General features: G+C 43.4%; 1 protein-coding gene across 6 annotated transcripts in view; it reads right to left on the reverse strand.

Annotated features, from left to right (window-relative positions):
• Window positions 1-22,769, reverse strand: part of slc20a2 (solute carrier family 20 member 2) — a 102,497-nt gene that overhangs the window by 48,146 nt on the left and 31,582 nt on the right. Inside the window, exon 1 of one of the 6 annotated variants that reach the window (XM_073024231.1) lies at window positions 180-306. The exons of 4 other annotated variants lie outside the window; for them this stretch is intronic. The gene's annotated coding sequence lies outside the window, so the exon portion shown is untranslated. Of the gene's footprint in view, window positions 1-74; window positions 307-22,769 lie in introns of those variants that run through there. One more of the 6 variants, XM_073024222.1, reaches the window with a different exon arrangement.

Below are 22,769 nucleotides of genomic sequence, written 5' to 3' on the forward strand. Positions count from 1 at the left end.
CTGTAGTTATTTACTAGGCAGAAGTAAAAGAAAACCTGCTGCAAAGAAACCAGAAAGACTGGTAGCTGCCTTACCGTCTCACTGTAAAGACCAATGCAAACTGCAGGGTCCAGTTCAACGTTGAACAGAAGCAGCAATCTATCAGCCCACAGTTTAAAATATGCCGGCTGTCTACCAACCTTTTTCTTCGTCAGCTGTTCTGAAAAGCTCCTTCAACCTCACAGCCTGCCTACCAGAAGAAGCAGAGAGCACAGCTCTGCACTTTTATAATCCAAACACTGGGACTGTCTCCCAGTGCCACGGCACATGACAGGGAGACAGGAGGAGGAGAGTACCGTAGGAGGTCCTTGGCTTTTCCCCAAGCAAGCATGTGTTGTGCATGTAGATGCCACTCGCTGATCCGGAATGCAGGGCACAAGTCCAATCTACATACTATACATAATAGGAGATGACTCACTTGATCCCGTATAGGAAGCTGTCAAATAGGAATACTTATGATTTAATGTAAGCCCAGAGAGGAAAGCATCCCAACTGTCCAATTACTCGCATAGAAGTGGTGTCATTATCAATAAATCTTTGGTCATACACCTGGTTTGCTCAGCTGTACAAGTCTAGGGAAGACAATCTCTGGCCCCACCAAACTTGCAACTGAGGTGCACACACCACACTCCAGCATCTTCTCTCATCTCCTCTAGAGTACAAGCCCCAAGCCCAACCTCAGTGTCCCTCACCAGGCAAACCTCCCCTTAATCCAACCATCCTAATTGGATGGCACACATTTCTCCTCATCTCTCATCTCCAACAGTAATCTGAACACAAGCAGCTCTCACAGAACAGCACAAAGTATACAGCATAATAGTAAAAATATGAACCAGGGCATTACACATTTAAAAGCCAAAAGGCACAAATCACACGTCTTGCCTGTTACTATCAGCAGGCTGTTGATCGAACCTCCCTCTAAAGTTGACATCTGCACCAAAATGAAAAAGGCGATGGAGAACAAAGAAGGTTAGGTGGAGGGAAATGGAAGTCAGCACTACATTGTACAAACAGTCTGCATCCCTTCCACCCAAAGAAAGTCGAGAAATGACGTCGTGAATCTGAGCCCTGAAACCAGGCAGGTAGCATAGCTGTCCTTGATGCTGCCAGCACTGAGATAAAAGGCACTGGCCACCGAGCACGGGGGCCATTACCTCGAACTTCTAGCACCACTCAAAGGCAGTGCAGAACAAGACTGCTGCAGGCAATGGCCAGGCACTATGATAATTTCCCATGTCATCACATGTATAAAATAGGATAAACCTGTCAAATACAATAGTGGAATCTGCTGTGTATTTAACCTTTCAGTAATACTGTAAATATACTGTTTGATTAAACATTCTTTTTGTTTGTATAATTCATTGTGTTATATGTAGGAAGTACATGAATAGCATACAGTACATCATCATGCCACAGCATTGCAAGTGTGTGCCTCGCTTAAAGTAAAAATGAAGTTTTCACATCTCTCAGGCTCCCTTGTTTTTTCTTTCAATTAGTTTTATGTTTTGGATTCACAATATGTAACAGGATCCTTGAGATGTAGAAGGTATGAGATTTATCCGTACACTCTCCACACTGTAAAATAGTGTAAGATGATCAAGAGGCTGGCAGATGAGAATTTATTCTGCATTGTTATTAGTTTACCTTGTTCTACCTCAAGGCAATGTGTAATGATTTGATCTGTAAGAACCATTTGCAATATGAGCTTCTCATTATATCTTGGTACATGTGGCAACAACAAACCCATTAAACTTCCAAGATGGCTGGGGCCTGAAATCCTGGATGAAGTCTCAAATCTCAGCTTCTCCACCACTAGATACATTTCCATCATTCACTGGCTTTGTTGTTGTTGTTCAGTCATTAAGTCAAGCCCGACTCTTCATGTCGTCATGGACAATAGGGTCCGTCGGGTTTTCATGCCAGGCCTTTCTTCCACACAGATACTGCTGCTGCCCAGGCTGGGATTGAACTCAGGACCACCTGCCTCCAAGTCCAGTGCTGATGCCACTACACCACCAGCCGGCCCAGAGCAAAGGATGGAGATGAATAAAACTACTTTCTTCCACACAGATACCGCTGATGCCCAGGCTGGGGGCCGGCTGGGTTTGAACTCAGGACCACCTGCCTCGAAGTCCAGTGCTGATGCACTGTCACAATTACACAAGTGAACACATTTCCCACAGCCAGCTATTCTACTATGAAAAGGCTTATGAAAATTAAGAGTTTGCACTCTTTTCACAGTAGCCTGCAGCTGGAGTAAGGGGAAAATGATAAAGGGCAGCTCAAATTCCAGCTTCCGAGGGCAGGCTCACACAGTTCAGCACCAGACAGCCTATCAACACTCACCTGGAGTCTCCATTCATTCTTGGTTGACCTGATACTGGGCAAATGTCTCAGTTTCTAGCCCACTGGGGTAGAAGTTGCTCAGCAGCTTAGATCATGGCTATTTTGAATGTATATTCAAATGTCAACAGTCTGTCCAACATTTCACTAAGATTACTGTGACATCAATTTTTCTTACAGGAGCATCAATGGCTCCACTGGGCCTCAAGATTATCAACCTGGTACTGCTCCTGTTGCTTACATGGACCAAGGCTGATATTGCTCCTGGACTGAGGATGCTATTTAAAGCCATCCTCCATAGCTTCTTATCAGTTATCCAGCGGCCAACATACAGAATGATTAAACTGAAAACTAACAAAGCAAAATGCGGGAATATTTGCTAGATCAAGCACCCTGAATGAAGACGGAAACAGGGAATGATTCAGCTCAATGATCTTTCACAGCTTCTGCCTGACTTGCTGAGGATTCCAATATTTTGTTTTAATTATTTGTGGTGTTTAGCTTTAGGACAAATCCATTTTTGGCCAGCTATCACTCCCATTGACTTCTAAAGCGGTCCTCAACAATGCCATCAGGTTTCATCACTGCTCATTTTGGGTTTCACCAACACTACATGGCTGCTCATCTGTGAGTTGTGAGCTGGAGACAGCAGGAAGAGACAGATATGCTTTTCCCAAAGATGGATCCAAACACTTCAGCCACTTGTTTAAAAAACCTTTGATGTGGCATCCAGCCATTAGTTAAATGAGAATGGAGAAGAATGTTCTTGCACCTTTCACAGCTGCACATGGCAGACTATGGAAGCATTCCATCTATCAACTGACTCTGCTGCATTGACAGGAATCACAACTCTCCATTGTGGCTTCATTAAGATAGCACCTCGTTTTTACCGTGCTACCGTGACATGGATCATGGAAATCCTAGCACAATGCCTACAATAATGGACCAGTAATCCAAGAGGTGCAGAATCTGCATTTCAGCAAGTTTACGTTCCATAAAATGTGACCATAAAATTAAACACAGCTCTCTATGTGGAACTGTATATCCAGCACGCATTTGCATACAAAAATACAGGCTCATCACAACTTGTTTGCTCCCACAATGCGTAACTCCTAATCCTTCCAAGCCTGAAGTACCAATAAAAAAAGGCAAGGCACACATGAGGCATGGAGACATTTCGCAGAAGCAAACAAAACTACTAACTATTCCATTAAGTAAGTAGTTTGATCTGACTTTGCCGATGTGGCCTGAAGCCAGTCACTCGCTTCAGCACTGAACTGGCTCTGTGGCCGTGGACTCTGCAATTCATGTTCTGAGTTTTATTTGGTAACAGTTTTATTGTTTGCATGATTTGTTCTCCCCTCCCCCCCACACAGTCTTTGCTGTGTGGTCTTGTTTTCATTAATTCTATTGTGTTTCTTTGTTTTTTGGCTGTCCACAAGATGAATCTCACGGTTGTAATGGTATACATACTTTGATTAAAAAATGCACTTTGAACTTTGAAATGAAAATCACAGAAGTGTTTACATCACCTTGCCCTTTAGAAAGAATAAAGACATCCTCAATGATTTTCAGTACCCTGGCCCTGACTACCTCATTTTCACTATGCATGTCCAGCTCCTAAACACTTCTATTACCCATCAAAAAGCCTTTAAAGCTCTCACCGTCTTCCCAACAAAACCCCAATCAGTTTCCCTCCATCACAACCTTCCTTCGTGTGGCAGAACTGGCTCTCACCCTCAACAATTTCTCCCTCGGCTCCTCCCACTTTCTCCAAACTCAAGGGGTAGCCACAGGCCTGCCTTTTCACTGGCTACATAGAATAGTCCATGTTCTAAGCCCTCTCTTGTAATGCTCCCCAACTCTTCCTGCAATACATTGATGACTGAAACAGTGCTGCTTCATGTAACTATGCTGAGCTCAATTTCATCAACTTTGCCTCCAACTTCCACCCTGCTTGTAAATTCACTTGGTTTGGTCCATTTCTCTCCCCTTTCTAAATCTGTCTCCATCTCTGGAGACAAACTGTCCACTGACATCTTTTATAAACCTACCGATTCCCATGGCTATCTTGACTATACCCCTTCGCAACACACAAAATGCAGGAGGAACTCAAGCAGGCTAGGCAGCATCTATGGAAAAAAAGTACAGTTGATGTTTCAGGCCAAGAACCCTTGGCAGGACTTTAATTTTTGTGCTTATTTCCATAGATGCTGCCTGGCCTACTGAGCTCCTTCAGCATTTTGTGTGTGTTACTTGGATTTCCAGCATCTGCAGACTTTCTCTTGTTTATACCTCTTCTCACCCTATTGCCTGTAAACTACTATTCCCTTTTCTCATTCCTTCATTTTCGCCTCATTACCAGGATGAGACTTTCCCTTCTAGGACATTAGAGATCCTCCTTGTGCATCCTTTCCTCCACTATTGATGCCGTCCTCTCCTGCATCTCCTCTATTTCTTGGTCATCTGCCCTCACCAATCTCACCACCGCCTAACAGGGATATTGTTCCTCTCATCCTCACCTACCATCTCTCAGGTCTCTGCATACAGCACATCATCTTCCGCAACTTCTATTATCTTCAAAGGGATTCTACCACCAAACACATCTTTAGCCACCTTGCACTCTGCAGAGATTGATCCCTCCGTGCTTCTCTTATTTACTCATCCCTTCTCACTACTCTTCCTCCCAGCACTTATCCCTGTAAGCGGCCTAAGTGCTATGCCTGCCCATACACCTTCTCCCTACACCTCCGTTCAGGGCTCCAAACAGTCCTTCCAGGTGAGGCAACACTTCACCTGTGAACCTGTTGGTATTGTCTATTGTAGTCAGTGCTCCCGATGCGGCCTCCTCTACATTGGTGAGGGCCGACATAGATTGGGGGAATGCTTTGTTGAGCTCCCCTGCTCCATCAACCAAAAGTGGAATTTCCAGGTGGCCAATGATTCGAATTCCTATCCCCACTCCTGTTCCAACAGGTTGATCCATGGTCTCCTTTATTTTTGCCATAATGAGGCGACACTCAGGGTGGAGGAGCAATACCTCATATTCTGATGTAGCCTCCAACCTGATGGCATGGACTTTGATTTCTCCTTCAGGTATAAATTTCTCCCCCCTTCCCTCTTCTATTGCTCACTCTGACTTCTTATCTTTTCTCACCTGCCTATCACCTCCTCCTGGTGCCCCTCCTTTCCTTTCTCCCACAGTCCACTCTTCTCTTCTATCAGATTCCTTCTCCAGCCTCGACTTTTTCCTCCCATCTGGCTTCACCTATCACCTTCTAGCTAGTCCTCTTTCCCCTTCACCTTCTCCCACATTTTTATTCTGTCGTCTTCCCACTTACTTTCGAGTCCCGTAGAAAGATCCTGGCCCAAAACATTGACTTTATTTATTTCCATTGATGCTGCCTGACCTACTGAGTTTCTCCATCATTTTGTGTTGCTCTGGATTTCTAGCATCTACAGAATCTCTTGTGTTACAGACAGCTTGCTCAGTTCATGAATGAAATATGCAACACCACCCTTTAAATGGGAGATTAATGGGTGTTTACAACACTATTGTACAATTAAAGCACATCTGACATATCAACAGGTTGAAAAAGTAGCACCTTTCACCCCACCCTCATGATTTTGATCCAACTACTAATATGACGCGCCCAAAATTCATGGGACAAAGTTTCTACTTTCTACCCATACTCTACATACATAGGGAGACTGCCAATTTGGGAGTGGAGTGAAGTTTCACCTACTAAACATTAGTCAACTTTCAGAAGGCAAGTTTTCTTTTAAAATGCCTCTTCTACTAAACTGCGTGTGATTGGAGCCTGTAATTTATATTTTGATGACGTGTTTTTGGGCTAACTGAATGATCTGGTGCTTTTGCTGTCTCAGAGGGAATTCAGTGAGGTTGAGAGTGGAGTGTGAACCCACAATCGACTCCATTACTTCTCGCCAATTAAAGTACCGAGCAAGACTGAAATCAACGAGGACGAGAGCAGAAGACAAGTGGGTACTCAGAACCTTCTGGCTGCGTTTGACTGTCTCCCTCTCCTTCTCACTCATTGCTGATAAGGGAAAGTGTCTTGGGTCCCACGCTGCAGAATTTGATTGGTTCAACTTGTATCTGTAGGCTTGTTTTGGGGGACTCTGCAGTTCATGTTACACGTTTCTGGATTCTGTGGCTTGATCATGGTGCTTTGGCACAGACTGGAGCACTTCGGTGCAGACCAGCTCTGCAGCCAACATACAACACAGCACTAAACCGAACTAAACTGAACACTCCTACACCATGAGGACCTAACTCCAGTCTGTAGGGGTGACCCAAGGCACCTAGCTACCCAACACTTTAAAATACATCCTACTTCCATCTATCTACCTGTAATAACGAGGACAAAATTAAGCTCAAGCTCTTCCATTTGGCATGTTGCAACCTTACAAGTTCATACCAAACTCAACCAATTTGGGCAACTTGTATTTGTAGGCTGTAGCAGAAATGGCTAATTCTATGTAGGTTACTACTTGTAATGCTTCCGCTTTACCTCGTCTGCTCAGCAGTCCTCACCCGCACTTCACCTTTGTGTTCCTTTCTCCCACTGATCGCTCTGATTAACCCATCAACCAGGCCGTTTTATCACAAGCTTTATCAACATAGCCACCTGGTCTTGACCTAGCAGAAGCTATTTTGTGTGTCATATTCACTGTTGCAACTCCTTGAACCTTCTCTGTGACTCATAATTAGCATAGTTTTCTCTCCCTGTTCTCTTCATGGGTCTTTAACGTGAAATGTTCAATTCTGTTTCTCTTTCCACAGTCGTCCAACCTGTTTCCAGCATTTCCTTAGGATGTAATCACTTGTTACTTATCTAAAGCAACTCCGACACTGGCACAGAAACAGAGAACCAAATCCGAAATAGGGATCGACAGGGTTAGAAAAGCCAGTGTAGAGAGAATTCTAATGCAGTGATAAAGGTTGTTAATGTGGCAAGTGAAGACCACATACTACACACTAGATGTCAGAAACTGGTTATGCAGTCCCACATTGAAGCACAAGTAACCTATTTTCATGTCATCTCATCACAGCATTGATGACCATCAGCCCTGCTTTCTGACAAGCTCCAATTCAAACCACTCAGACAACGATCAGTTTACCATCAAGTCAGCTCTTCATAATATTTCTGAACTTCACTCAGATACTGACCTGTGAAAGTACTTCTGCAGATCCGGGGTGAGGACTGGGCCCCTAAGCCTAGTGGGTGGTGGGGGCCAGTCGACAGATGATATCGGTGGGCAGGGGTGGTCAGGACTGTATATATACACACATGCAAAGTTCTGCACTGTCATACCCTGCGCTGAGGGTAGCAGACACCAACAGAATCAACAAACACATTTGTAAGGCCAGTGATGTTGTGGGGGTGGAACTGGACTCTCTGACGGTGGTGTCTGAAAAGAGGATGCTGTCCAAGTTGCATGCCATCTTGGACAATGTCTCCCATCCACTCCATAGTGTACTGGTTAGGCACAGGAGTACGTTCAGCCAGAGACTCATTCCACCGAGATGCAACACTGAGTGTCATAGGAAGTCATTCCTGCCTGTGGCCATCAAACTTTACAACTCCTCCCTCGGAGTGTCAGACACCCTGAGCCAATAGGCTGGTCCTGGACTAATTTCCACTTGGAATAATTTAATTATCATTATTTAATTATTTATGGTTTTATATTGCTATATTTCTACACTATTCTTGGCTGGTGCGACTGTAATGAAACCCAATTTCCCTCAGGATCAATAAAGTATGTCTGTCTGTTTACTGATATTCCATATGGGTTTGTTAACTTATTTTAGCGGTGTTGTCATAGAAATAAATTTTGGCCATTGCAATAGCTGAACTTATCCTTTTGCTCTTCAAAGACAAAGGCATTTGGCTACTGAGTACATTCAAAGTAGTGGCTGGGGCACTAAGGAAATCAAAAAATGTGGAAATTGAATAGGAAAGGTGTGGCGGAAATTCAGCCAAGACCTAACTGAATAGAAGAGCAAGACCAAGAGCTCAAATTGAATGCTCCCAATTCAATAGATCTTTCACACCATCAAAAGCAAATTGCAGCATTACAAATGGCTTTCCTGTCACATGTTACAACCCCACCAACAAAAAGGCAAACAAATGATCAAGGCAAGCTCAAACAAGAGAACATCTGAAGAGGGTAGAAATCCAAGCAAACTACTGGTTTACATATGAATATGTGTGTAAAAAAAAGCACCGTTAAAGTGGCTGGGAAAATGCTAAGAATGAGAGGAAGGGGAAGGTGGATGGGTGGGAGTTAGTAAACTCCAAGGAAGCAATGAGAGCACCACCCTGTGGCAGAGGTATGTACTACTGGAATCACCACTCATAACATACCCACTTCACACTTTGATATTTATTTAGCCTTATTAAAAACTGCAGCTCCAACTATTATTAAAATCGATGTACACCTCTGCAAAATGAAATGCCTTACATTAAAACAGTGCTCTAAAATGCAAATGGTTTGTACTATTTGAATATTCTTATTGTATTGTTTTAAAGTTGCAACTTACAGATAGACAATATTCAGTGTTCCTACCAGAAGCAAAAATCAGAGAGGGTTCTTTAGAATTATAAGTAAGCCAGGAAGGAATTGAAGAAGAGACTAGGAGAGCTGGAAGGGGACATGGGGATTAAGGAAAACTCCAAGGCATTCTGCATGCATGTGAAGAACAGGAGGACGAATGGAGTGAGGACAGGACCGATCGATCAGGGATATAGGTGGAAATGTCCCTGGAGTTGGAAGAGGCAGGGGAGGTCCTTGATGAATACGCAGGAGAGGAACCTTTCAGCATAGAACAGACTAATATTCTGGAGCACTGAGGTTAAGAAACAGGCAATGCTGGAGCTCTTGAGAAACATTAGGATAGATACGTCCCTGGGGCCAGATGGGATACAACCCATGTTACTAATGGAAACGAATGAAATGATTGCAAGGGTGATGCCGATTATCTCTGCATCATCACTGGCCACGGTAGCAGAACCAGAGGATGAGAGGATGGCAAATGTTGTTCCTTTGTGGAAGAGGGGGTAATAGGGTTAACCCTAGGATTTACAGACCAGCGAGTATTATGTCAGTAAATTAAGTTAGGGATAGGATATATGACTTATCAAGCTTCTGGTAGGACGGCTGCACACTTGCAGTGGCCTTTCTGCATCAAAGACAAGTGTAATCGTGTATCCTTTACCTTTTTTTGCAATCACATGGCACTGCTGGATGGTAAAAGCATCAAGGCCTACCCCACCAGTGAGTTGCTCAGTAGCAGGGGAGCAGTACTTGCCTACTGTGTTGCCACCTGCTACATCACATCAGAGGCAATGCACAGTCCAAATAACCGAGCACGTGACTGTCTTAGACAATGTTCTTGTGATCGCATGACTCTGTTGGATGCTGTTAATGCAGAATACTGAAACTCCGGTTCACTGATGAGACCGACAGTAGGGCAGCCCTGTGGCCTCAGTCGTTGAAATGGGTATGGGAATGGGAATTAAAATGTTCGGCCACCAGGAATTTCCACTTCTGGCAAATGGAGCGGAGGTGCTCAAAGAAGTGGTGCCCCTATTTATAATGAGTCTCACCGGTTAGAGGGGGCTGCACCAGGAGCACTGGCTACAATAGACGACCCTCGCAGATTTGCAGGTGAAGTGTTGCCTCGCCTGGAAGGACTGTTTGAGGCCCTGAATGGAAATGAGGGAGGAGGTGGAGGGGCAGGTGCAGCACTTTGGCCACTTGCAGGGATGAGTGCCAGGAGGGAGGTTAGTGCCAAGGACATATATACAAGGGAATGAGTGGGGGAGCGATCCCTGTGTGAAGCGGACAGTGAGGGGGAGGTGAAGATATGTTTGGACAACATCCCATGCACCATAAATCTACAGACCGTGACATTTAGCAACTTGGGCTATATGCATGTTTTTCTGCTATCATAATTATACGTGCCTTGTGCGGTGTGTGATGGCACGTTGGTCCCCAAGGAATGCTGTTTCATTTGGCTGTCTTCATGTGTATGGCTGAATGACAATTAAATGAATTTGACCTTGATCATTTGGAGAAATATATTCTTATCATGCACAGTCAACGTGGCTTTGTGAGGGCCAGGTTGTGCTTCACAAGTTTGATTGATGTACTCAAGAAAGTGACAGACAAATTGATGAGGGCAGAATGGTGGATGTGCAGTATATGGATTTTAATAAGGTGTTTGACAAGGTTCCCCACAGAAGGCTCGTCTACAGTCATGAGACAAGGAATCCTTGGAAACTTGGCAGCGTGGATTTGGAATTGATAAACTCACAGAGGGCAGCGGGTGATAGTAGATGGAACATATTCTGCCTAGAGATCATGGACCAGTGGTGTTCTGTAGGGATCTTTTTGGGACTCTGCTCTACATAATTCTAATAAATTACTTGGATGAGGAAGTGGAAGGACGAATTAGTAAGTTTTCAGACAACACAAAGGTTGGTGTTTTGAATGGAGTAGAAAGTTGTTGTGGGTAGCTTACAATGGAACATAACCAGGACGCAAAGCTAGGCCAAGAAGTGACAAGATGGAGTTCAATCCAGGAAAGTGTGAGGTGATTCATTTTGGAAGGTTGAACTTGATCGAGAACAAGATTGAGAGAATCAGGTTAATAGCAGGATTCTTAGCAGTGTGGAGTTACCAGAGAAACCTATAAATCTCAGATGAACATCCTTACCTCTGTTTTTCCACTCAAAGTTGGCACAAAAGTTGACAGGGTGGTTGAGAAGGCACTTTGTTTGCTGGCCTTCAGTCGGAGGATTGAGCTCAAGAGCTGCAAGGTAATGCTGCAGATCTGTAAGACCCAGCTTGGACTATTATGTTCAGTTCTGGTCACCTCATTTTAGGAAGGATGGGAAGTTTTTGAGAGGGTACAGAGGAGATTTACCAGAATGCTGCTTGGAGTAAGAAATAGGTCTTGTGAGGAAAGGTTGAGCATGCTAGGGTTTTTCTATTTGGAGCAAAGGAGGATGAGAGGCAGCTTGATAGAGGTGTAGAAGGTGCACGAGTGCCTTTTCCCAGGTAGCAATGGCCAATACCAAAGAACATCCTTTTAATGTAAGTGAAATAAAATATTGGGGAGATGTCAAACCCTGGAATGTACTGCAGGTGGGGGGGGGGGGGGGTAGGGTAGTAGAAGCTGATACACAAGGGACATTTAATACTTAGATGTATGTATGAAAGAAAAATGAAGTGTTATGGACTATGTAGAAGAGAAGGGTTAGATTGATCATAGAGCAAGTTAAAGGTTGGCACAACATCATGGACTGAAAGGGTCATACTGTGTGGGACTGTCAATTTTTCTAGAAACATGAAGTACATCAGAAGTGGGTCTCTCTCTGTCCCTCAGACCTCCTCAATCTTCAAGAAGATCACAGGTGCCTCAAGCTCAATTTTCTGCCCTATTCAGAGTCCAAAATCTGATGCAGTTCAAATCATAGTCAGGGACACTTCAACCCGGCTTGTTTGAAGAAAACCCTTCCCGATTACCACCAGTATATAACCTGTAGCACCAGACTTCCCAACAGACTAGACCACTACTATACTACGATAAGGAATGCCTACTGTTCCATGCCTACAATGCATTTTGGTAAATCTGACAATTTCTTATCCTCTCCTCTCTGCATACAGACAAAGGCTAAAGAGCAAAACTCCAGAGATTAGCACAACAAATAGGTCGCAGGAGGCAGAGGAGCAGTTATGGGATTGCTCCGAGTTAGCGGACTGAGCCATGTTCAAGGACTTTCTGGATATTATTACAGCTATAAAAGATCTTGGTTAGAGCCCACTTGGGAGTACTGCATTCAGTTCTGGTCACCTCATTACAAGAAGGATGTTGGTGCTATGGAGAGAGTGCAGAGGAGATTTACAAGGATGTTGCCTGGATTGGAGAGCATGCCTTATGAAAATAGGTTGAGTGAACTTGGCCTTTTCTCCTTGGAGCGACGGAGGATGAGAGGTGACCTGATAGAAGTATATAAGATAATGAGAGGCATCGATCGTGTGGATAGTCAGAGGCTTTTTCCTCGGGGCTGAAATGGCTAACATGAGGGGGTATAGTTTTAAGGTGCTTGGAAATAGGTACAAAGGGGATGTCAGACGCGAGTGTTTCTCTCAGTGGTGGGTGTGTGGAATGCACTGCCAGAGAAGGTGGTAGAGGCGGATACAATAGAGTATTTTAAGAGACTCTCAGATAGGTCCATGGAGCTTAGAAAAAATAGAGGGCTATGCGGCAAGGTAATTCTAGGCAGCTTCTGGAGGCAGTAACATGATCGGCACAACACTGTGGGCCGAAGGGCCTGTAATGTACTGTAGACTTTCTATGTTCTATCTGAATGAATACACCATGATTGTTACAGACTTCTTTTAAAAAACAGTTGTACATGAGCGGTATCCCTAAAAAATCATTCAGAATCTTCCCAACTAGAAGCCCCGGAGGAACCAAGAGATACACAATGTTCTGAGGGCCAAGAAAGTTACAAGAGGTCAAGGTACACTCTCTGAAAAGCCATCTCACGACTGAAGTGGCAATTCCAGACTAAAACTGAATCAACAAAGGATGCTGAACAGTTGTGGCAAGGCTTGAATAGTATCACCTCTAAAAAGTAAAATCATGTGACAAAGGCTTCAACAGGGTTTCACTTCCAGATGAGATCAATGCCTTCCATGATCCGAGGTGGAGAGGATCAGCAACTTTAAATTCCTTAGTATTATTACCCCTCCCTCCCCCCCCCCCCCAAAGAGGTCCTGTCCTGGGCCCAGCACACAAATGCAATTATGAAGAGAGCATGGCAGCACCTCTACTTGCTTTGGATTTAGTGAAGATTTTACATGACATCTAAAACTTTGGCAAACTTCTACAGATGTATTATGGAGAGTAGATTGACTGGCTGCATCACAGCCGATATTGAAATGATACACAGCCAATATGTACTATGACAATAAATGTACCTTGAACTTCTTTTTGTTCTCCTTCCTAAAAAGCAGTGGTACATTTGCCACCTTCCAATCTGCTCCAGAATTTAGGCACAGCAACATAAATGAAAATGTCAATACTATGTGCAGGTGGAAATTTGATGTTTTACTTCCTCAAAGGAGCTTCACGTTCACCATTGTCAAGGCTCACAACTGTTGCAGCACAAGATTAGCACACCCACTGTTTGCAGCAATTCCCTGCAAAAATCAATTTGCTCAGTCCCATTCCTACCCATTACCCATTGAACTGCTTTTCTTCTTTACTTACGTATCCAAGTCCCTTTCAAAAAAAAAATGCCAACTGAATCTGTTCCACCACCATTGTAGGTAGTGGCATTTAGTACATCTACAAAGCCCAGATTAAAAGGACATTGTCTTAAAAAGATAAAAGATATAAAAACAAGTTTCTTTTCAACCCTGCATCCACAAAGATATACATACTTACATTAAAAACTCTTTGTTCCTGGGCCTCCTGAAATTTGTACTCTTTATATTACATTGCTGTAAGTTGTCCTTTCCCAAGATCTCCCAGGTATCTCCCCATTCTGCCTGCCTGTTTATGTCCTCTTGAATATCACTCATTAGGTACACCCGATAAGCAAATATCTAATCAGCCAACTATATGGCAGCAACTCATACATAAAAGCATACAGACGTGGTCAAGAGGTTCAGTTATTGATCAGTGGAATGATTGTTGATGGCAGATGGAGCGGTTTGAGTATCTCAGAAACTACAGATCTCCTGGGAATTTCACACACAATAATCTAGAGTTCACAGAGAACGGTACAAAAAACAAAAACAAAAACACAAAACACCCAGTGAGTGGTAGTTCTATGGGTGAAAACACCTTGTCAAAGAGAGAGGTCAAAGGAGAATGGCCAGACTGGTTCAAGCTGACAGGAAGTGACAGTAACTCAAATAACCACATGGTACAACAGTGGTTTGCAGAAGAGCATCTCTGAACACACAACACCTCGAACCTTGTAGTGGATGAGCTACAGCAGCAGAAGACCACAATCACACAAAAATACACTTAGTGGCCACTTTATTAGGTACATCCTGTACTATCACTTCCAAGTATAAATTGTGGTGTGCACAGCAAGTTAATATTACACCAGAAGGAAAACAATGAACTTAGAACTGAGCTCTGCCTCCACATTGCAAAAGCCACTATTCATCAGCTGCATGCTGAAATCAATCTATTCTCCAATATCCCTTCTGTTCCATAACTTTGTGAGCAAAAATGAAGACTATGTGTAACTTATCAACACTTGCAGTATATTTGCATCCCTACTTGTCCTGATTACAATTAGCTGTTCCACTGAATTTCTAGCAGCTTCACATCACAGAGGCCAACAACTACAGCTTCTGGATTTATCATTTGATGTATAAAGTAATATTTGTTATTCTCTGGTCTTTTGCCGCCCCTCAATGTATCCAAGGGCTGTTGGCTTGTAGACACTGTACACAATTTGGCCTTCATCTCCTTCAACATTTATTTGGAATGGACAATTTATCCATACTGTAACTTTTCAAGTTTGCTCTCTTTAGCAAATGTTACGTTTTTCCAGTGTCTCATACTTCCTCTGACTAACTCTGGGATTGCTTTTTCCTTGGTGAAGAATGAGTATCCACGCAGAGCTTTTGCCAAGCCTCATTTTTGTGGAACTTTAATTATTATGCACTCATTATCAACTTTCTGTATTGTTTTTTGGATTAGTTTAGTCTTCTTTTTCTCTTTTTAATCTGTACACCTGTCATCTGAACTTTCTACCTGATACCCACCTCATTCACTTGACATTTATTAAACATTCTTTCTTGCTTCATCTCAGTCTCTGCACCTCTTGCCAAAATTCCAGAATTAATTTAAGAGAAAAGCAGATCCCAAATTTTTGGGAGCAGTGGACTGAATCATATGGTCAAATTAATTTATAGAAAACTTCAACTCTCTCATCGATGTCTCCTATTCTAAAACTGGTCTCAGTTCTCACTAAGAGCATTTCAGGGAAGGTTTAAAAATAACCATGGGACGCAACAGCAATTCCTGGTAAGTTCAATCAGTACTGCTCAGAGAGCATAGAGAGCTGTTTTAAAATGTGAGGATCCCAACACAAGTAAACAGATTGCTCTAACAAGTTCCTTTGAGTCTTTTTTAAATTTTGTTGCTTAACTCAATAAACTGTAGTCAACAAAAAAAGCATTACCCCTTATCAAATTTTGTTCAGACCATCAGATCTAAACTGTAATTTTAAAAGAATTCAATTTTAGATGCACAGTCTGTTAAACAAGGGAAAATTAAACATCAGGTAAAGAAAGGCCATTCCCATCATTGCCAAGTTTCCCAAAACACTGTAAGACATATAGTAAGAACAGAATTAAGCCATTTAACCCATCAAATCTGTCCTGCTGTTCAAACGTAGCTGATTTATTTTACCCTCATTTATCTTTCTGCATTCTCCTGCCTTCTCCCCTTAACCTTTGATACCCTTACTAATCAAGAACACATCAACCTCTGCTTTACTACACCCAATGACTTGGCTGGCCTTCGTAGCCAGGTGGCAATGAATTCCAGATTCATCACCTTCATTCTCATAAACCTTCTCTGCACCCTCTCCAACAGCAGGACATACGTGGCCCAAAACAGCTCACAATTCTCCAGCTGTTTTATAAAGCATCCTTGCTTTAATATCCTGGTTCTCTCAAAATGAGTGCTAACATTGCATATATCTTTCTTACTACCAACTCAAACATTAGGAATCCCACACTAGGACTCCTAAGCCCCTTGTTACCTCTAGTATCTGAACTCTCTCCCCATTCAGAAAATATACACTGCCTTCAATCCTTTTACCAAAGTGCACGAACATACACTTCTCAAGAAGTATTCCATTTGTCACCTCTTTGTCCATTCTCCTAATTTGTCAAAGTCCTCCTGCAGACTCCCTGCTTCCTCAACACTATCTGCTCCTCAGCAGATCAACTGCAAAACTTGGCCACAAAGCCATCAATTCCATCATCTGGATCATTGAGATTTAACGAAGTAGTAGACCGAACACTGAAACCTGCCAAACACCATTAGACACTGACAGCGAACCAGAAAAGACCCCTATATTCCCACTCTTTGCTTTCTGTCAGCTAGCCAATATTCTATCCATGCTAGTATCTCTCCTGTAATACCACGGGCTCCTATCTTAACAACCTCATGTGCAGCACCTTGTCAAAGGCCTTCTGTAAATCCAAATGAACAGCACCCACTGACTCACCTTTGTCTATCCTGCCTGCTAATTCCTCAAAGAATTCCAACAGATTTGTCTGGCAAAATCTCCCTTTAGGAAACCATGCTGACTTTGGCCTATTTTATCATGTTCTTCCAAGTACAGTATGCTGAAGTCTCATCCTTAAAAATGGACTCCATAAAATCTTATTAACCAGTGAAACACACAAAAGTTGATGAAAGAACTCAGCAGGTCACACAGCATCTATGGAAATTCAGTTCAATTCAATTCAATTCAAGTTTAATTGTCGTTAAGCCTACATGAACACCTCATGAAGACAGCCAAACGAGACAGCGTTACTAAGGAGTCAAGGTGGAAAGACATTACCAACAGTCTCACACACACAGTAAGCACACACAAGATCACAAACACATAATAAGAATCCCGATGCCCACCTCCCCCTCCCCCGCTATGCTGCAACTTGATGTATACAAATCAACAAACCCATACAGAATATCAGTAAAAATACAATGATGCAGAATATGCATGTATATATACAGTCCCCCCTCCCCAAGCCCACCGATATCATCTGTCAACTGCCCCCTGACACCCACTAGACGAATCCGTGGCTTTGAGGCCTAGTTCTCGCATATACAAGCACATATAGACTATTAGTAAAAACAGAACCAGGCAATTGTTTATGTGTATAGTCCAGACCCCTCAGTCCATTTTAAATCGTCCTTTGCCACAACTGCGCTATTCTTTCCCCGGTAGAGTGCAATGGCTCGGACTCCTGTCCTCCGGCAGCTGAAAAGCAAGTGACCCCACAGCTCGAGGACCAAGTCCATTGACTGCTGCAAAAAAAATCTGCAACAGAACTTGGCTTCTGAGCAAAACCCTGGGAGGGCAGCTCCGACTCCATTCTGCACACTGTGCCACACAGCCCCCGTGGAATGCAATGGCTTAGCCCCCTCACAAACAGGCAACAGTGTGGCTTCAGGCCTACTCCTCACCTCACTACAACCAATAAACAGTTAATGTTTTGGGCCAGGATCCTTTCTCTTTGGGACTGAAAAGGAAGGGGAAGATGCCACGGTAAAAAGGTGGGGGGCAGGGGTAGGAGGACCAGCTAGAAGATGATAGGTGAAGACAGGTGGCTGGAAAAGGTAGACTGGAGAGGAGAGTAGACCATGGGGGAAAAAGGGAAGAAGGAGGGGCACCAGGGGGAGGTGATAAGCAGATGAGGAGAAGAGGCAAGAGGCCAGGGTAGGTAATAGGAGAAGAGAGAAAGGGAAGGGAAAATTTACCAGGACAAATCAATGTTCCAATGGTCTTACTAACTGTTGGGGTTAATTCGAGACTGCCATTACAGGTCAGGAGTGGCTCACGTAACACACATAATGTTAGGAGGCCGTGATGCGAGGGAGGGGGGAGCGAAACTGGGGACCCCGCTACACCGATACTATTAGTGTCACGCGATTCAGTAAACAAAAGAAACGGGTAACTCGTGAGCATATGGCTGCGGGCCAATAAGATGGACACAAGTGCCCGGTATTACCTAATATGTAGCGGGGGGTGTGCTGGGGGAAAAAGGGGTATAAATAAGAGCAGATTGTAAGGGGAAAACAGAACGCCTTCTCCAGCGACTCCGTGGATTCGCTGTGCCAGTTACGAATTCTGCAATAAAGCCACGTTTTGTAATATTCCGGTGTTAGTTGTCTCTCTTCCTAAACGAACACAGGGCAGAATTTCAAGCCCAACATTTGGTGACCCCGACGTGGGGAGGGAGAGACAACACAGGCTGGCGGGTCCGACGGCAGACAACTTGCGGCCGCAAGCTCGACTAAGGTCAGGAAGTGCCTGTTATATCAAAGACTTCCACTAGGTAGTTAAATCACTGAGTTAGATCTTGTCTGCTGACGGATCCTCACCAACCCCAAATTACCCTGGGAGAGATCATTCCCGGTGCAGAATCGTGACTGGTAAGTACTAACTCTTAATCTGTTTTTAGGAAGATTCTCCGCCCGTGGAAAAGTCTTCTGAGTGAGGGTACCCGCCGCCCACGATGGGCATAAAAGTCTCAGGAGTGAGGAGAAAAGTGTCGCGGTACACCGTAGTACACAGGGATACTGACGGCGCCTACCTTAGACTGGTTGTTAAGAGGAGAAATCTCCCACGCGAAGGTCAGGTTTTGAAAGGCGACCGTCCCACATTTGATCCTCTCTGTGTACTAGGGAGCCATGGAGCACTTCAATTTCGAGTTACCAAAACTCAGACATTGGTGTGTTGAGTAACAGAGTATATGAGAGTTTTTAGAAATATGGTAAAATTGATAACTCTGCGAGTTCAATAATCTAACAGTGAGCAGCCGCAGGGGTCGGACACCATCAAGTGTTCCTCCGAGGCCCGGGGAAGCTCACCTGGAACGGAAAACGGTGGCATGGTCCATACCCTGTCACCGAGGTCTCCAACAGGGCATTAAAAGGTAAGAAGGGAGGGGAACAATAACTGGCATCATTTTCTACTGGCTAATTAAGACCTCTGGCAAGTGGGGAGCGTTTCTGGGACAGTCGGCTCTAGGACTGTCTATTTAAATTGCTATCTTTATCACGTGTGGTTGTTGTTGCATACCCTGTATTAGGACCCTAGTCATCCGGACTATAGATCGAGCCTTGACTGGAAAGAATGGACCTCCACCGGCGTACCAGGCACCCTTGTTCCCGGTGGAAGGGGAGGACACGGCCCTCCCGGAAAGCGGACGCGCTGTGTGAAGACACGGACTGAAATGGACCATGGCAAGGGGGGGATTGTGAATTTGTTATTGATTAAGTTTTCTGAAATGTTGCATGCTACTTGTAAAAATTGCGGATGTTTAGGGAACCCCTACCCATATTTTGTGACCCTAGGTCGGACAAATCAGGATAAGCAAATAGGGAGGACACGCCAAAGAGTGCCGGGGGACGCTCACCTCTCTGCCTGATCCCGGCAGCCGCGGAAAAGATTGTAAGGGATGTGGGGATGTGGCCTCTGGGAGGCCAAGGGAGGGAGTGTTGGGGTTAATTCGAGACTGCCATTACAGGTCAGGAGTGGCTCACGTAACACACATAATGTTAGGAGGCCGGGATGCGAGGGAGGGGGGAGCGAAACTGGGGACCCCGCTACACCGATACTATTAGTGTCACGCGATTCAGTAAACAAAAGAAACGGGTAACTCGTGAGCATATGGCTGCGGGCCAATAAGATGGACACAAGTGCCCGGTATTACCTAATATGTAGCGGGGGGTGTGCTGGGGGAAAAAGGGGTATAAATAAGAGCAGATTGTAAGGGGAAAACAGAACGCCTTCTCCAGCGACTCCGTGGATTCGCTGTGCCAGTTACGAATTCTGCAATAAAGCCACGTTTTGTAATATTCCGGTGTTAGTTGTCTCTCTTCCTAAACGAACACAGGGCAGAATTTCAAGCCCAACACTAACCAAACCGATGAAATCAGAATAACTGGTCTATAATTTCCTGTTTATTTTTGCCTCCCTCTCTCCCCCCCTTAAACACTGGAGTGACAACTGAGAGACTTTATGTCATTGTATGCATGAAATCTTTTGTGTCATTAAAAGGTTTAGTTTATCGCAACTTAAATCACGATTGCTTATCAGTATAATTGTTTCCTCAGAACAAGTACAGACTCCATTGGTGAGCACAGAGTTCTAGCCCTGAGAGTCATAGTAACATTTATTTCATTGCACTCTTCTGTTGCTGTGAAGGTACAGGAGCCTCAAGACCCACACCACCAGGTTCAAGAACAGATATGACCTCTCTGCCACCAGGCTCTTGAACCAATGGGGATAACTTCACTCACCTTCATTGCTCCAGTGCTATACTGCTCCCACAACCTTTGACTCATTTTCAAGAACTTATGTCCTCGATATTTATTGCTTATTTATTTATTATCATTTCATTTTTTTCTTTTGTATTTGCCCAGTTTGTAGTTGGTTGTTTGCCTGTCCTGTTGGGTGCAGTCTCTCAATGATTCTATTACAGGTGCGTCTCCCCCTTTACAAACGTACAGCGTTCCTATGAAACCTTTCTTAAGCTGAAATGGCGTAAAGTGAAGAACCATTAATTTATATGGGGAAAATTTTCGTAAAAGCGAAAATCCTCTTTGTAATGCGAAAACAGGTTACTAAAGTAGGTCTTTTGTAAAAGCGAAGTGGCGTAAGGCAAGGGACACCCATATGTGTCTTGGATTTACTGAGTATGCCCACAAGAAAACATCTCAGGGTTGTATATGGTAACATATATATACTTTATTAATAAATTTACTTTGAACACAAATTTCCTGCCATACAAGATAGTGATAATAAACCCGATTCTGATTAGTTACTGAATAAGCAATACTTACACAAAACCGTCACCATATTGCTCCCTCAATAAAATATACTAATTGCATTGATAATACACTTTAACATGATAAAACACCTTAAGTTCTCAGACCAAAAGCCAACTCTACCCAAGGAAATGTTTGGTAGTTAACATCCAACAGGCGCAAGATTGAGCTTGACATCAAGCTGCTTACCACAAGGCCCTCACAACCAACACCACATGATGGAATGCTGGTGTTTTCCCAGTATATCAACAGCATGTGAGACTCAATACTAACCTAAAGAGAAGATCTCCAACTGCTCACTAGTTCAGTACATTTTAAGAAGCCAGGATCCAAACATGAATGCCAAACACTTTAGCCACAACCCAAATGGTGTTTTGCAGCTTTTTCACCCTGTGAGATGAAATGGAGGTTGTTCAAATTAGGTCATAAAAAAAAGGACAATATGCTCATCTATTGAGGTAGTCATTATTTACCAAAAATTAACAGGAACTCCTGTACAGCAGGTGCAGAGTCTGGGCAGCCTTCATTCACCTCCCGAGTCCTCAAAGTAACTTCACCAGCATGTCATGCTTGGATGAGTGTAGCTTCAACAACAGGAAACACAACATTATTCCCAACAAAAGCAACCCACTTAACTGGCACTTCCTTAAACACTACCTGCACTTTTGAAATCCACAACCTTTTTCACCTTGGAGAGTAACACTACTGCTTGGGAACACTGCCACATAATATCCTAACCTACAAATACTCCAGCATTCTTTCAATGCTGGATCAGAAATAGGACATCGCCTAATCTAAAGTATCACCAAAGTACTTTACCAGAAAAAAACACATGCCTTCCTAGTCATGCATTAAAGAATAAACAGTCCCCATTGAGGGTCTCGACTGTTTATTCCCCTCTACAGATGCTGTGGAAGTCGTCCAGCAGTTTGTGGATATTGCTCAAGATTTCCAGCATCTGCAGAATCTCCTGTGTTTGTGAAGAGTCAAGCCACTAGGCGGAGCTCCATACATCTGAACAGAGATTACAACACTGAAAATAAAAGGTGCGCATCTAAAGACTGTAAGGTACAACTGAGAATGTGGTACACAGTTCCCAGACCAATACTGCTCGATCAACCAGGATTTCATACTTGTATCATCTCAATTCTCACTCATAAACACAAAAGATTCTCTATTATTCTGTTTACCCTCTCCATAGATGCTGTCTAACCTCATGAGTTCCTCCAGCATGTTAATTCTCATTCAGATGCTGTTCCCCAGTATTAATGACCCCAGCACATCCTCGGACTGTGCTGGTTGTTGATGCAAATGGCACATCTCACTGTATGTTTTGATGTACGTGTTACAAATAAATTTAATTTTTAAAGCTAACCTTTAACCAAATACTATTTCTGTCAAAAAAAAAATTGGCTCCTGGTGACAAACACCACTATAAGGTTTTTAAAATTGGAAAAATCAATGTGGAACACTTGTTATTTTTATACTTCCTTCGGCATGATGTAGTTTCTGACATTTAGAGTTGTGCTTGTGTATTAAGGTGTGCTCGAAATACAAACTTGTTTATTATTACTATTTCCAGATTAGACTGCACCAATAATTTGTGCAAGTCTAGCACTAAGAGAACTAATTAGTTTTGAAGATATTTCAAAAAAAAAATCAAAAGGGCTTTAATCTGAAGTCTCAACAATAAATCAGTGTTCTGTATGATTCAGTCATTGAATGCATAGTTTTGATTATATCTGATTTA

Source organism: Hemitrygon akajei, chromosome 2, assembly GCF_048418815.1.
Source record: "Hemitrygon akajei chromosome 2, sHemAka1.3, whole genome shotgun sequence".
NCBI classification, from domain to species: Eukaryota; Metazoa; Chordata; class Chondrichthyes; order Myliobatiformes; family Dasyatidae; genus Hemitrygon; species Hemitrygon akajei.